This window comes from Mus musculus, chromosome 12 (assembly GCF_000001635.26).
Source record: "Mus musculus strain C57BL/6J chromosome 12, GRCm38.p6 C57BL/6J".
Classification (NCBI taxonomy): Eukaryota; Metazoa; Chordata; class Mammalia; order Rodentia; family Muridae; genus Mus; species Mus musculus.
Window position 1 is genome coordinate 119,918,926 of NC_000078.6, and position 15,363 is coordinate 119,934,288.

A 15,363-nucleotide genomic window follows, 5' to 3' on the forward strand; every position below is an offset into this window, starting at 1 on the left:
TTTGGTTGGTGGTTTAGTCCCTGGAAGCTCGGTGGGGGGTGGAGGGTCTGGTTGGTTGATACTGCTGTTCTTATTATGGGGTTGCAAACCACTTCAGTTCCTACAGTCCTTGCCCTAACTTCTCCGTTGGTGTCCCCGCACTCAGTCCAATGCTTGGCTGTGTACATCTGCATCTGTATTGGTCCAGCTCTCAGGGGACAGCTAAACTGGGCTCCTGTCAGTAAGCACTTCTTGGCATCAGCAATAGTGTCTGGGTTTGGTGTCTTCAAATGGGATGGATCCCTAAGTGGGGCAGTCACTGGATGGCCTTCCCTTCAGTTTCTGCTACACTCTTTGTCCTTGCATTTTCTTTTGGCAGGAGGAACTCTGGATTAATATTTTGAGGCCCCCTCAGCTGGCGGCCATGCCTATCAGGTTCCCAGGTAGCCTCCCATCCAAGTACTAACCAGGCCCGGCCCTGCTTAGCTTCTGAGATCAGACGAGGTCGGGCAAGTTCAGGGTGGTACGGCCATAGACCAAAATATGTATATTTAAGTACTGTTTAGACATTAAATGTTTAAGAGCACAGGCTTATCTTCCTAAGGACGCATTCACATGGTGACAGACAACGATCTGTGGCTCCAGTTCCAAAGGATCCAGTCTTCTGGTCTCTATGGTTACCACATTCATGTATTGCTCTTGCATGCATGAAGATAAAACACTAATATATAAATTAATCCCTAACAAAATAAATTGTGACATATCTCAAACAGCGTAAAACACCCAAAACTTTGTCTCAACTGTCCAAACGTTCTCAGAAAGGCTCATAGCCACTTAGCCTGTAGAAATCAGTCAGCACACAGACATATCAGGGCTAAGCAAATTTTGAGTATGAGAGTGATTTCTCTGTATCTATCCTTTCTCAGAGATTTTGAAATGTAAAACTGTTGCTGATTTGTAAACTTAAATTTCTTGTTTGAGCTTTTTATACCATAAAACTTCTCAAAATGTGTTTGGGTTTTCTACATTACTTTGGCCTCCCTGATTCCAGCTTTTTAAAATGCCATGAGTGAGAAATGAAAGAAGGAAAGCAGCATTTTAAAGTGATTGTCATTGGAAGAAATATCAGCAAACATTTAAAAAAAAAAAAACTATGAGGAATGGCAAAGAAATAATAAAGCCTGTTAATTTGGAAAGATCAATAAACTTAGTGACAGACAAGTCAAGAAGAGAGAATTTTCAAACTATAACAAAATATTTTAAAAATCTCATAGACCAGTTTTGCAAGAAACTCTGCTAAAAAATTTCCCATCTGAGCTGAAATTAAACACCCCCTTGGAAGCCAAATTATTACAAACTCACAAAGGATTAAGTATACTTATATCTACTAAATTAATTTAATAATAATTTTCAGCTTTCAACAAAAAAGCCAGGAAGCCCAGATATCTTCACTGAAATCTATCAAGAACTTTTAAAAAGATACTTATTCTTCACAATATTTCAGCAAATAGAGGCAGAAGACTGAGTCATATAATTACATCAATGTTAACCTTGTGCCCAAACCAGAAATGGATGATAAAAGTACAGAAACTAAAAATTATATTCTCTTATGAACATGGATTTAAAAACACAGTGAAACACTAGCAAATATAAAATTATTACCAAGATATACATATTTAACTAGTGTGCATATATTAGAATTCTCACAATATTTTAATATTCCCAAAATATAAGTACTTAATATTCAATCCACCAACATCTGAGTATATAACTGTGGTATAGAGGCATTTTATAAGATATTACACAACAATGAGAATAGTGATCTATAAATACATGCAGCAATATGGATGAAAATCACAATGTCAAATTAAAGAAGACAAACATTCTCTATTGTTGCCTTGGTATAAAATACAACAGCTACTATAGTTTAGGACTCTGATCAGTCTTGATGGTTAATGGGATAGAACATGAATGGAAACATATACTTAGGAACTTAGACTCTTACTTTGGGTGGTGGCTACATTAATGTGCTCACTTTGCAAAAAGCCATAATTCTGTACACCTTAGTGAATTTTTAATACATTTTATAAATCCCCTCAAAGATAAAATACTGAGATACTGTACTGCAAGTATTGAAGATGTTAGTAACTAGCTATAAGAACGCACACTACCTAAGTTTAAAACTGAACTTTCAAATTTATTTTAATATACCAAAGGCTATTGTGAGGAGAAAGTAAGGTCAAAAGACATGGAACATGACAAGTTTATAAGTATTAATTTTGACACCTATGTGATGAGACTCAGACTTGTTTGTCAGAATAGAAAAATGAATGATATATTACCTCTTTCTAATTACTCTTTGTATTATTTATACAGCGAATAATCATCGTAAGTGCAGTCAACCAAGAGTTCATGTGTTTATGTACAAGCACCTCATGCCATGACTACCAAGTAAATATGAAATGAAATAAGATAAAATAAAATTTGCCTCCATGTGGTGACAAAGAATGCCAATGCTATTTTTGTCTGTGTGCCCTGGTGAGAGAATTATTACCATTGTCAACCTGTCTGCTAATACTGTACGTGGAGAAGGGGGTTTTGTGGGGGTAGAATTTTTGGATAGAAGAAGAAGCTCAGAAGACTCCTGCAGTGAATTAAGTGGTAGGAGGAAGGATGCATTACAAAGATAATTTGTGAAGTTCCATGCCTGTGAGCATAAACAAGAAGAATTATGGGCTAAAAATGTGTAGAATTTTGTTTTGTCAAGCAAGACTAAGCACAAATATAAAAATGGTATAAAATCTAAAATTAAAAAAATAATTGTAGTTATTTGGAACACACACACATATACACATACTTATATGTGTGTGTGTGTAAATTATTATGATAAATAAAATAAATGGAATAATCTTGATCTTACAGAACAAAGGCTCCTTTTAACCCTGAAATGTGATCTGTCCTGGAGAACATTCTGTGTGCACTTATTTGCTGATGAGTAGAATGTTCTGTACCTGTCTTTTGGTCTATTGGTTTCCTTATCGATTTTCAGTCTTCTATTTACTTTCTAATTTTCTGTATGGATTATCTATCTATTATTAAGTATGTGTTATTGAAATGCCCAAATCTTATTATATTGATGTTTATTTCTCATTTCAGTTCTGGAAATGTTTGCTTTATATACTTAGATGCTTTAATGCTGACTACATACATATACATTTATATTTTTAGTTGTTTTCTGTCAAATTGATGCTTTATCATTATGCCATTATATAAAGTTATTTGTGTCTCTCCTTACAATTTGACCTTGACTATTTCATTTGATATAATTATAACCGTGCTGCTCTAATTATTCACTATTTTCATGGAGTGTTTTTCTGTCACTTCTCTTTCAATTTCTACTTGTTTAAAAAACTAAAGTTAAGCCCTTGTAGGTGGTATATCATAGGATATTGTTTTGTCCTATTTTTAAAGCATTCACATACATCTCCATGTCTCTTGACCAGTGAGTCTTATCTATTTATAATGATAATCATTATTTTTATATTTTCATTGCCCTTTTAATTAATTCCTTAATATACTATATTTTGGTCATTTTTTACACTCTCCAACTCTTCCCATATGCTCCAAACCTTCCTACTCATCTAACCTCATGTAATTTCTATTTTTTAAAAAAAAGACAACAAAAAACCCACAAAAAAATAAAGGAAAGAAAATTAATAGGACAAAGAAAATCCCAAAACAAAAGAAAAACTACACACACACACACACACACACACACACACACACACACACACACACACGGAAAAAAAGAACATGCTGTCCAGTTTGTGTTCAGCAATGATTCCTGAGAGTGTGGCTTGTCCTAGAGTGTGGTTGATACAACCAGGGTTGTTTCGCTGGAGAAAACTGATTCTTATCTTGCCCAGCAGGTATCCTCTACCTTCTTGGTGAAGTGTGGGACTTTTTACCTTCTCAGTGCTGAGATTTTTGTCTAGTTTGAACCTGTGTAGTTCATGTTCATACTATCACAGGTCTCTATCAGTTCATTTATGTATTGGTCCTCTTGTGTCTGGAAGATGCTGTGTGGAAGATCCACACGTTTGGCTCCTACAATCTTTACTCCTCCCCTTCTGCATAGATATCTGATTAATGAAAATAGGAGTTTTATAAAAACATCCCAATTAGGGATGACTGGTCCAAAGTCTCTCACTTTTGGCACATGATCCAGTTGTAGGTCTCTGTAACCATTCTAATCTACTGCAAGATAAAACTTCTCTGAAGAGGCCTGAGCAAAGCACTGATATATGGGTATATCAGTATGTCATATGAGTCATTTTATTGCCATGTTCCTTTAACGGAATAATAATATAAGGGTTGTTTCCCTAGGACCACATACTTCTAGTCATATGTTCTTTACTACTTTAGCAGTATCAGGTATGGGTTCCATCTTTAAGTCCAAACAAGAACGTTTGGTGGCTGCCATAACATTTGTACCACTATTTCACCTGTGCATCATATAGTATAAACTACAGATCTCAATTATAGGTCATTGAGTTTGTAGCTGGGATGAATACCTTTCTCATCTAGTAGTGTGCAGAGTACTTTTCAGCACCATGAAAACTGTCAGTAAGGATGAAACTTCTGGTTAGACACCAGCTTGATTTCTCCAAGTTTAATAGCATAAGAAGTTGTGTCTTCAGCTATAGGGTCTTGCCATCATTAGGTACAACAGAAAATCCAGTATCTTTGGCAACTGTCGGTAGTGTTTAGGGAGGTCTATTAGACCCATTTGGCCAATGACTCAACAAGTATACCACTGGAGGTTTTACTTGGTGGAATAAGATGTCCAGTTTGAATATTCTCTTCCTATTACACTGTGACTCTATTTAACTTCCTTTTATATGTGTATATATTTTCAGAAGTACCTACAGTAATAGATTTCCATTTGACTTTCCAAAATGGCTTTAATGTTAGTTAACCCTTTTCATATTCCTTTCTTTACTCTACAATTTCCTCCCCTTCCTCGTTTAATCTTCCTCTTCTAGTTTCCCTTTTATCTCTTTATAACACTATATGCTACTTCTCATTCCTTAGACAATCTCATCTTCTCCTCATCCATTACTAATTATCTACCCTCTGTGGTTATTTGGATTATAAACCACATATTTAAAACTTAAAAGCTAACATGTAAATTTAGAAGAAAACATAACACTGGAAAGAGAGGCCCATTGGACACGCAAACGTTATATGCCCCAGTACAGGGGAACGCCAGGGCCAAAAAAAAAAAAAAAAAAAAAATGGGAATGGGTGGGTAGGGAAGTGGGGGGAAGGGTATGGGGGACTTTTGGGATAGCATTGGAAATGTAATTGAGGAAAATATGTAATAAAAATATTAAAAAAAGAAGAAAACATACATTTGTCATTTTGAATCTGGGTTCTCTCACTTAAGATGATTGTTTCTAGCTCCATGAATTTACCTAGGAATTATATTTCATGTCTCTTAATAGCTGAATAATATTACATTACATGCAAATTTGCCATATTTTCATTATATATTCATGTTTATGGGACTCTAGGATATTTTGCATTTCTAACTAAATAGAGCAACGATGGATATAAAGGAACAATTATCTCTTTAGTAAGCTGTAGAGTCGTTTGGGTATATGCCCAAGAGTTGTATAACTGGATCTTGACATAGGTCTATTTCAGATGTTTATAGATGTGTGGAATTGTATGGGTCTGTTTTTAAGCCAATACCATGCTGTTTTTACTATGGTAGATATGTAATAAAATTTGAAATCTGGAGTTGTGATGCTGCCAGTAGTTTTTTTATTATACAGGATTGTTTTAACTATCCTGTTTTTGTTTTTATTTTTTATTTTGTTATATATATTTTGTTATATTTGGATATATATATATATATATATATATATCCAAATAGAATTTAAGATTCATTTGTATCAGTTGTTTCTGTGAATAGTTGCACTGGAATTAAGATGGGGACTGCATTGAATCTGTAGGTTGCTTTTGGTAGGATGGCTATTTTTAATATATTTATCCTACTAATTCACAAGTATAGGAGATAGTTTAATCTCATGGTGACTTCTTCAATTTCTTTCTTCACTGACTTAAAGTTTTTGCTGTGAAAATATTTAATTACTTGATTAGAATGATCTCAAGATAATTATGAGGCTATTGTTAAAGGTACTATTTCCATTCTCAGTATGTTTGCCATCTGAATATAGGAAGGCTATTTATTTTGTATGTTAATTTTGTGTCTTTCTACATTGCTGAAGGTGTTAATCAAGTGTAGTAGTTTATTGATGTGGTCCTCATGGTCTTTTATGTGTAAAATCAGATAACTATATTTTGACATTTTTGTTTCCTTATTGACATCTTATTGACCTCATTCAGTTGTCTAAGTGCTCTAGTCTTCAAGTACTATATTGATCAGGTATGGAAAAGGTGAATGTCTTATTTTGTTCCTGCTTTTAGTGGAAATGCTTTGAGTTTTTCTCTATTTAGGATGATGCTGGTTATAGACTTGTTGCAAGTTACCTTTATTAAATCTCTTGTATCCCTAGTCTCTACAGAATTTTTATTCTGAATGTGGGTTTTCTCAAAGGCCTTTTTTTTCCTTGTCTAATGAGATAATCAAGATGTGTGTGTGTGTGTGTGTGTGTGTGTGTGTGTGTGTGTGTGTGTTAGTCTGTTAAGTCTGTTTATTTGCTGGTCTTATATGTATTTATATGAATTTCTGGGAAGACTTTTTTCCCATTCTGTTTGTTGTTTCTCCATTTTTCCATCTCATGAAGCTGAATCTGTGGATGGTTAGTTGGCTTTATTGCCTGGAGTCCTACTCAGAAAACCCTTACCTTGTTGAAAGATGCTTTCTTTTTTCCATTGCATGTTTTGGCTTCTTCAAAAATCAAATGTCTGTATGTATGTGGGTTTACTTCTGGAGCTTTGATTCTATTCCATTGATCAACCTGTTTTTCTTTTTAAAGATTTATTTACAGTGAGTACACTGTAGCTATACAGATGGTTTTGAGCCTTTATGTGGTTGCTGGGAATTGAATTTTAGGACCTCTTCTCGCTCCGGTCAACCCTGCTCATTCAGGTCTGCCGGCTCAATCTGTTCAACTCTGCTCTCTCAGTCCCTGCTCACTCCGGCCCAAAGATTTATTTATTATTATACATAAGTACACTGTAGCTATCTTCTGACACACCAGAAGAGGGCATTAGATATCATTACGGGTGGTTGTGAGCCACCATGTGGTTGATTTTTGTATCCATTCACTTTGCTGAAGGTGTTTATCAACTGTAGGAATTCTCTGGTAGAATTTTAGGAGTCACTTATGTGAAGATTATTACATGATACTATTATACCACCTGCAAATAGTGATACTTTGACTTCATACTGTCTAATTTGTATCTCATTGATTTCCTTTAGTTTGAATATTGCTCTAGCTAGAACTTCAAGTACTATGTTGAAGACAAATGGAAAGAGTGGGCAGTCTTGTCTTCTCCCTGATTTTAGTAGAATTGCTTTAAGCTTCTCTCCATATAATTTGCTGTATTTGGCCTTTAATATGTTTAGGTTTGAAACTTGTATACCTGATCTCTCAAAGACTTTTGAGATAAAGGGTATTGAATTTTGTCAAAGGCTTTTTCAGCATCTAATAAGATAATCATGTGTTTTTGGTTTTGGTTTTGGTTTTGGTTTTTGTCTTTAGGTTTGTTTATATGGTGGATTACATTGATGGATTTTCATATATTGAGCTGTCCCTGCACCCCTAGAAAGAAGCCTATTTCATGGTGGTTGATGATTGTTATGTGTCCTTGGATTACGTTTGCAAGTATTTTATTGAGTGTTTTTGCATCAAAGTTCATAAGGACATTAGTTTTCAATTCCATTTCTTTGTTGAGTCTGTATGGTTTAGGTATCAGGGTAACTGTGTCTTCATAGAATGTGTTTGGTGGTTTTATTTTATTTTATGGAATAATTTGAGGATTGTTGGTTTTAGCTCTTTGAAAGTCTGAGAATTCTGCAAAAAAACCATTTGGCCCTGGGCTTTTTTTGTGGAGAGGGGAGACTTTTAATGACTGCTTCTATATCTTTAGGGTTTACAGAAGTATTTAAAGTGTATACTTGATTTTAGTGATATATATCTATCACGAAAATCTTCCATTTCATTAAGATTTTCCAATTTTGTGGAGTGCAGGCTTTTGAAGTAAGACCTAATGATTCTTTGAATTTCCTCACTGTCTGTTGCTATATATCCCTTTTCATTTCTGATTTTGTTGATTTTGACACTCTCTATGCCTTTTAGTTAGTTTGCCTAAGATTTTTTTCTATATTGTTGATTTTCTCAAAGAACCAGCTCCTGGCTTTGTTAATTCTTTGAATTATTCTCTTTGTTTCTAATTTATTGATTTCAGCCCTGAGTTTGATCATTTCCTGCCCTTTATTTCTCTTGGATATGACTGCTCTTTTTCCTCAAGAGCTTTCAGGTGTGCTTTTAAGTTGCTAGTATGAGATCTCTCCAAACTTTCCTCTAATACTGCTTTAATTTGTTCCATACATTTAGCTATGTTGTGCTTTCATTTTCATTAAATTCTTAAGTATTATGTATTTATTTCTTTTTTGACCCAGTGGTCATTGAGTAAAGGGTTGTCAGTTTTCATGAGTTTGTAGGCTCTCTGTTGTTTCTGTTGTTCAGCTTTACTCAATGGAGGTCTAATAAGCTACTGGAGGTTATTTCAATGCTATTGTATTCGTTGAGGCTTGCCTTGTGACTGACTGTATGGTCAGTTTTAGAGAAGGTTCCATGAAGTGCTGAGAAGAAGGTATATATTCTTTTTGTTTCTGGGTGAAATGTTCTATAGATATCTTTTAAGTCTATTTGATTCATAGTCATTGTTAGCTTTATTATTTCTCTGTTTAGTTTCTGTCTCAATGACATGTCCATTAGTGAAAGTAGGGTGTTAACATTTCCCACTATTGTGTGTGTTTAGATGTGTGATTTAAGCTTTAATAATGTTTCTTTTACAAATGTGGTTATCTTTACATTTGGGGCATATGTGTTCAGAATTGAGACATCATCTTGGTGGATTTTTCCTTTGATAGGTATAAAATGTTCTTCCCCATCTCTTTTGATTTCTTTTGGTTGAAAGTCTATTTAATTAGATATTAGGCTGGCTACTCCAGGCTTCCTTCTTGGGTTCATTTCCTTGGAAAACCTTTTTTCCATCCCTTTATTTTATTGTGTGTAGCAGAATGAAGGGTCCTGTTTTCACATCTGTTCTGTAAGCCTGTGTCATTTTATTGGTAAATTGAGTCCATCAGTGTTGACAGATATTAATGACCAGTAAATGTTAATTTGCATTATTGTGACATTGGTGCTGTGTGTGTGTGTGTGTGTGTGTGTGTGTGTGTGTGTCTGTGTGTCTGTGTGTGTGTGTGTGTGTGTGTGTGTGTGTGTGTTTTCTTCCCTTTCTTTGTTTTTTTCTGGTGTGGGGTTATTTCTTATGTTTTATTGGGTGTAGTTAGCCTCCTTAAGTTGGAGTTTTTCTTCTATGATTTTGTTGAAAATGTTTTCTGAGCCTTATAGCTAGAAATCTTCTCCTATTCCTATTATTCTTAGGTTTGCTTTTTTCATATTGTCCCAGATTTCTTAGCTGATTTATGTCGTGAACTTTTTAGATTTAGTATTTTCTTTGACTGGTATATCAATTTCTTCAATCGTATCTTCTATATCTGAGGTTCTCTCTTCCATTTCTTGTATTTTGTTCATAATGTTTACCTCTGTTGTTCCTGTTCTCTTCCCTAGGTTCCCTTGGTTTGTGTTTTCTTTATTGCTTCATTTTCCATTTTCTCTTTTACTCATTTCCTTCTCCTATTTGATTTTACTTTCCTGTGTTTCTTTTAGAGATTTATTCATTCCTTTTTACAGGTCTCTGTTATATTTATAAGATTGTGTTCAAAGTTATTTTCTTGTGCTATTGCTGAATTTAAGATATCCAGGACTTGCTGTAGTAGGGTAGCTGGGTTCTGGTGGTGTCATATGCCTTGGCTCTTGATGTGTCCTTTAACTCTCTAGTTGTGCTTGGTGTTGACTTGATGTTCCTTATAACAGCAGGACTCCTAGGGGAAGGCAGGCATAGCCTGACAATGGATCTGATGGAACAGCTCACCTCTTTGCTCACCTCTGCTGTCTGTGGCCCAGATGATCTTCACTGTCAGGGAATTGGGGGGTGGGGAAGGGAATGTTTCTGGGATGTCTGAAGGCCTCCTCAGGAAAGCAGGATGCTCCTGGGGTCCCTACAAGGCTCTTGGAATGGCAGAAAGAGCTGTGGGCCTGGCAATGGAAGTCAAGGGGCTATGGGCAACTCACCTCTGCTGGCTCAGATTTTTCCTAGTAAAGTTTATTTTCGTGTTCTTGTGTTACTTGTACCTTGATAGACATCTTTTTGAGGTTAAAAAATTTTCTTCTACGATTTTTTGAGAGTATTTTCTGTACATTTGACCTAGATTACTTCTCCTTCCTCTATTTCCATTATTCTTATATTTGTTCTTTTCATAGTGTGCTAGATTTCCTTATTGTTTTCTACCACAAGTCTTTTAGAGTTAACATTTTCTTTGACTGATGTATCATTTCTTTTATTGTGTTTTCAATGCCTTGTTTCTCATTTCAATCTTGTATTCTGTGGGTAAAGCTTTCCTCTGAGATTCCTGTTCAAGTTTCTAAATTTTTCATCTTCATATTTTCATCAATTTAGATTTTTCTTTATTGATTCTATTTTCATTTTCAGATCTTAAACTGATTTATACATTTCCTTCCATTATTTGCTTGTCTTTTCACATATTTCTTTATAAGGTTTGGTCATTTCTTCTTTGAGGATCTCTATCATAATTATAAAGTCTATTGTGAGGTCTTTTTCTGGTGTTTCATATATGTTGGAATACTAGGGCCTGCTGTGGTAGGGTTCCTATGTTCTAGTGGAGATGTATTGTTTTGGTTTTAATTGGTTGTGGTTTTACTCTGGTATCTAGGCATCTGGGATTAGAAAGATTGTAATTCTAGGTACTAATATCTGGTATTGTGGTTATTGTGTATGAGCTTTGCTCCTTGGATTCTCTTGCCCTCTCTAATTCTGAGTGCAGTAGCTGTGTTTTGCCTGGCAGGAAATTCATCTGGGATTCTGATAGGTGTAACCCCTGAGGGTTCTTGGTAAAATGTGTTTCTAGGTATTAGGAATTGACACTTAGGAATGGGTATGGGCTTGAGAGGAGGGCTGAAATGGTTGATAGTACAGTGGAAAGCAGGGTATTGCACCAGATTCTTCTTAGTTCCCTAGAAATAGAGGTAGAAATAGAGGTAGAAAAATGGCAGAAGGTCTGCTACAGAGCTGGGGATGGGTCTGAGGGATTGGGCTTGGTGACACAGAGAAATAGGTGACACTTTGCTTTTTTCACTGACAGGAGTGGCCTTTGAATTCTCAGGAAGTATCTGCTGGAGTTTAGAGCTGGGATAAAACAAGGAGTGGGAGAAAGGAAGATAGGAGGGAAAGATCAATGTGATCTACTAGATATGGGAGCAGGAAGGAAAGGGAGGCCTCAGAAAAGGGTCTTCTTTAGAGCTGAGGTAAGAGCGTGGGGATTTGAGCTGAGGGAGAGTTGCAGTTAGCTTGCCTGCTTGCCTGGCTTGAATCATGAATCATTTTTGCATTCTAAGAACATGTTTTCAGAGTCTGAACTCAGATGTACCTTCTCACTAAGATGTGATGTATGTAGGTGGGAATGCTAATTAGAACTGTTCAGACTAGATTTGTTTTAATCAGAATTGTGTCTTATGTTACTGTGCTGTAAAAAGTTGATGAAATACTAATTTTATTTATTTCTCAGTGTAAAATACATGAACAGAATATATGCTGTTTCTTTTTATTCTCAAGAACTACAATATGTATATTGGCTGGGCAGAATGGGCTTTCTTTGAAATCTGTAAAATTTTGTAAATTCATCCCCAGGTATCTGAGCTAATACAGTTGGAGCCTATTAGTGGAGGAGTAGACACTGAATCTTATTACATTTTCTAATTCTCTTTAAGAGAAAGCAATTCATATTGTTTAAATCCTTAAAATTTTCTCATTGAAAGAGGAACACTCCTCCATTGTTGGTGGGATTGCAGGCTTGTACAACCACTCTGGAAATCAGTCTGGCGGTTCCTCAGAAAATTGGACATAGTACTACAGTAGGATCCAGCAATACCTCTCCTGGGCATATATCCAGAAGATGCCCCAACTGGTAAGAAGGACACATGCTCCACTATGTTCATAGCAGCCTTATTTATAATAGCCAGAAGCTGGAAGGAACCCAGATGCCCCTCAACAGAGGAATGGATACAGAAAATGTGGTACATCTACACAATGGAGTACTACTCAGCTATTAAAAAGAATGAATTTATGAAATTCCTAGCCAAATGGATGGACCTGGAGGGCATCATCCTGAGTGAGGTAACACATTCACAAAGGAACTCACACAATATGTACTCACTGATAAGTGGATATTAGCCCAAAACCTAGGATACCCAAGATATAAGCTACAATTTGCTAAACACATGAAACTCAAGAAGAATGAAGACTGAAGTATGGACACTATGCTCCTCCTTAGAAGTGGGAACAAAACACCCATGGAAGGAGTTACAGAGACAAAGTTTGGCTGAGACGAAAGGATGGACCATCTAGAGACTGCCATATCCAGGGATCCACCCCATAATCAGCTTCCAAACGCTGACGCCATTGCATACACTAGCAAGATTCTGCTGAAAGGACCCTGATGTAGCTGTCTCTTGTGAGACTATGCCGGGGCCTAGCAAACACAGAAGTGGATGCTCACAGTCCGCTAATGGATGGATCACAGGGCTCCCAATGGAGGAGCTAGAGAAAGTAGCCAAGGAGCTAAAGGGATCTGCAACCCTATAGGTGGAACAACATTATGAACTAACCAGTACCCCAGAGCTCTTGACTCTAGCTGCATATGTATCAAAAGATGGCCTAGTCGGCCATCACTGGAAAGAGAGGCCCATTGGACACGCAAACTTTATATGCCCCAGTACAGGGGAACGCCAGGGCCAAAAAGGGGTAGTGGGTGGGTAGGGGAGTGGGGGTGGGTGGGTATGGGGGACTTTTGGTATAGCATTGGAAATGTAAATGAGCTAAATACCTAATAAAAATGCGAAAAAAAATTTTTTTCTCATTAAAAATTATGGAAATGAGGGGGAATGAATGGAATGAGGAACAGTCAGAGGGCAAACCCAGATGAGGATAATGACTAGACTATAAAAATAAATTTAATAATAATAATAATAATGATATTCTAAACATTGTTAGTTTTCTTCCTGAGATAGAAATGTTTAATTAATTTTTACAAATTACTGTGGATTATTTTATTTTAAATTTTTTATTGGTTACTTTATTCATTTGCATTTCAAGTGTTATCTCCTTCCCAGTTTCCCCTCCACAAGCCTCTATCCCACCAATCTTCCCCCTGCTTCTATGAGGGTGCTCCCCCACCCAACCACCACTCCCACCTCACTGCCCTAGATTCCCCTATGCTGGGACATCAAACCTTCACAGGACCAAGGGCCTCCCCTCTCAATGATGCCAGATAAGGCCATCTTCTGCTCATATGCAGCTGGAGTCATGGATCCCTCCATGTGTTTTCTTTGGTTGATGGCTTAGTCCCTAGGAGCTCTGGAGGGTCTGATATTGTTGTTAACAGGGATGACATTAGCTGAAATATCCAACAAAGGGGAGAGAGAACCTGTAGAAACCATATGGAGAGGTTGGGCATGGCCCCTGCTTGAGGGATGGGGCCACCCACCCTTCTCGAAAAATTTAACCCAGAATTGTTCCTGTCTTAAGGAAGTACAGGGACAAAAAGGTGGAGTAGAGACTGAAGAAAAGGCCATCCAGAGGTTGCCCTACCTGGGAATTCATCCCATATGCAGCCATCAAACCCAATCACTATTGGTAATGCCAAGAAGTGCTTGCTGACGGGAGCCTGATCTGTCTCCTGAGAGGCTCTGCCAGAGCCTTACTGATACAGATGTGGATGCTTGTAGACAACCATTGGACTGAGCACAGGGACCCTAATGGAGGAGTTAGGGAAAAAACTAAAGAAGCTGAAGGGGTTTTCAACCCCATAGGGAGAACAACAATATAACATAATTTTAATTCCCCAAAATTAATATATCTTGAGTTAAATTTAAACATAATGCTCTCTGGAGCTATTGAGATTTCCCCATCAACATCACATAACCTCAGTCTACTGGGCTGTATGGGTTTCTGTTTCTATCATATGGTTTTTTTTTGTTCTAATTAAAGATCCATACAAATATATTTTTACAATTGAAACAGTCTTTATTTTGCTACTCTCAGTCAAACAATTGATTCAGAAATAATCATCACTGGACGTTTAAAACATTACACCATATCATTGTATCTCTGTGACAATGTGGAAAACTAGAGACTGCCATGACATCAAATATGCCTGCAGGATGTAGTTCAGTGGTACAGTACTTGCCTAAGATAAAAAGGACCTGGGTTCATTCTTACCACTGCTTTTCATTCCCTACAAAAGAAATTAATCCTGAGGGAATTCACTAACAGAAAACTTAAAACTATGGAATGCTCATGAATTTGTGTTTCATCCTTTTTTATGGTCCATGCTAATCCCCAAATCATTCTGAATTTTGTGTGTGTGCAGCTGTAGCAAGCATTACTTACAATATTAACTATTATTACATAAACATTGAAGTATACACAAAGTATAAAGATAAAGAACTCCAAAGTAGCTCTAAAAGCACTGATAAAATTATCGTATAGTTTGTTGCAGAATCCTTTATATACGTTTTCAAACAAAATTGTGGCATTTTGGTTTACTTATTTGAATTTAAAGTATCCATAGCTAAATAAGCCTTTGAAAATTGATTATTTTAATGCCTATTGATTATGTATCTGATAGATTAATTACTCTTACTTTTATCATTGCCCCTTAATTGAGAAGTTATTCTGATTTTAATTTTTTCTAGGAATAATACTATAATGAATATTCCTCTGTGCAAAATGATCTGTATCATCAACCTGTGAGAAAATTCAAAAGTTGAATTACTGACTCAAAAATGATCATTTTAATAGCTTAGGAAATATTATTGCTAAATATTTTTATGGTATTCCCATTTATCCTTATTGTATTTATAAGAATTGCCATTTCATTTTTTTCTGATGGTGTTAATTGTCATCTGAGAATAAATATTTCTGGTGCAATGAAGTACTAATTAATTGTAGTGTTTGTTTACTACTAGTTTAGAGTTTTTAAAT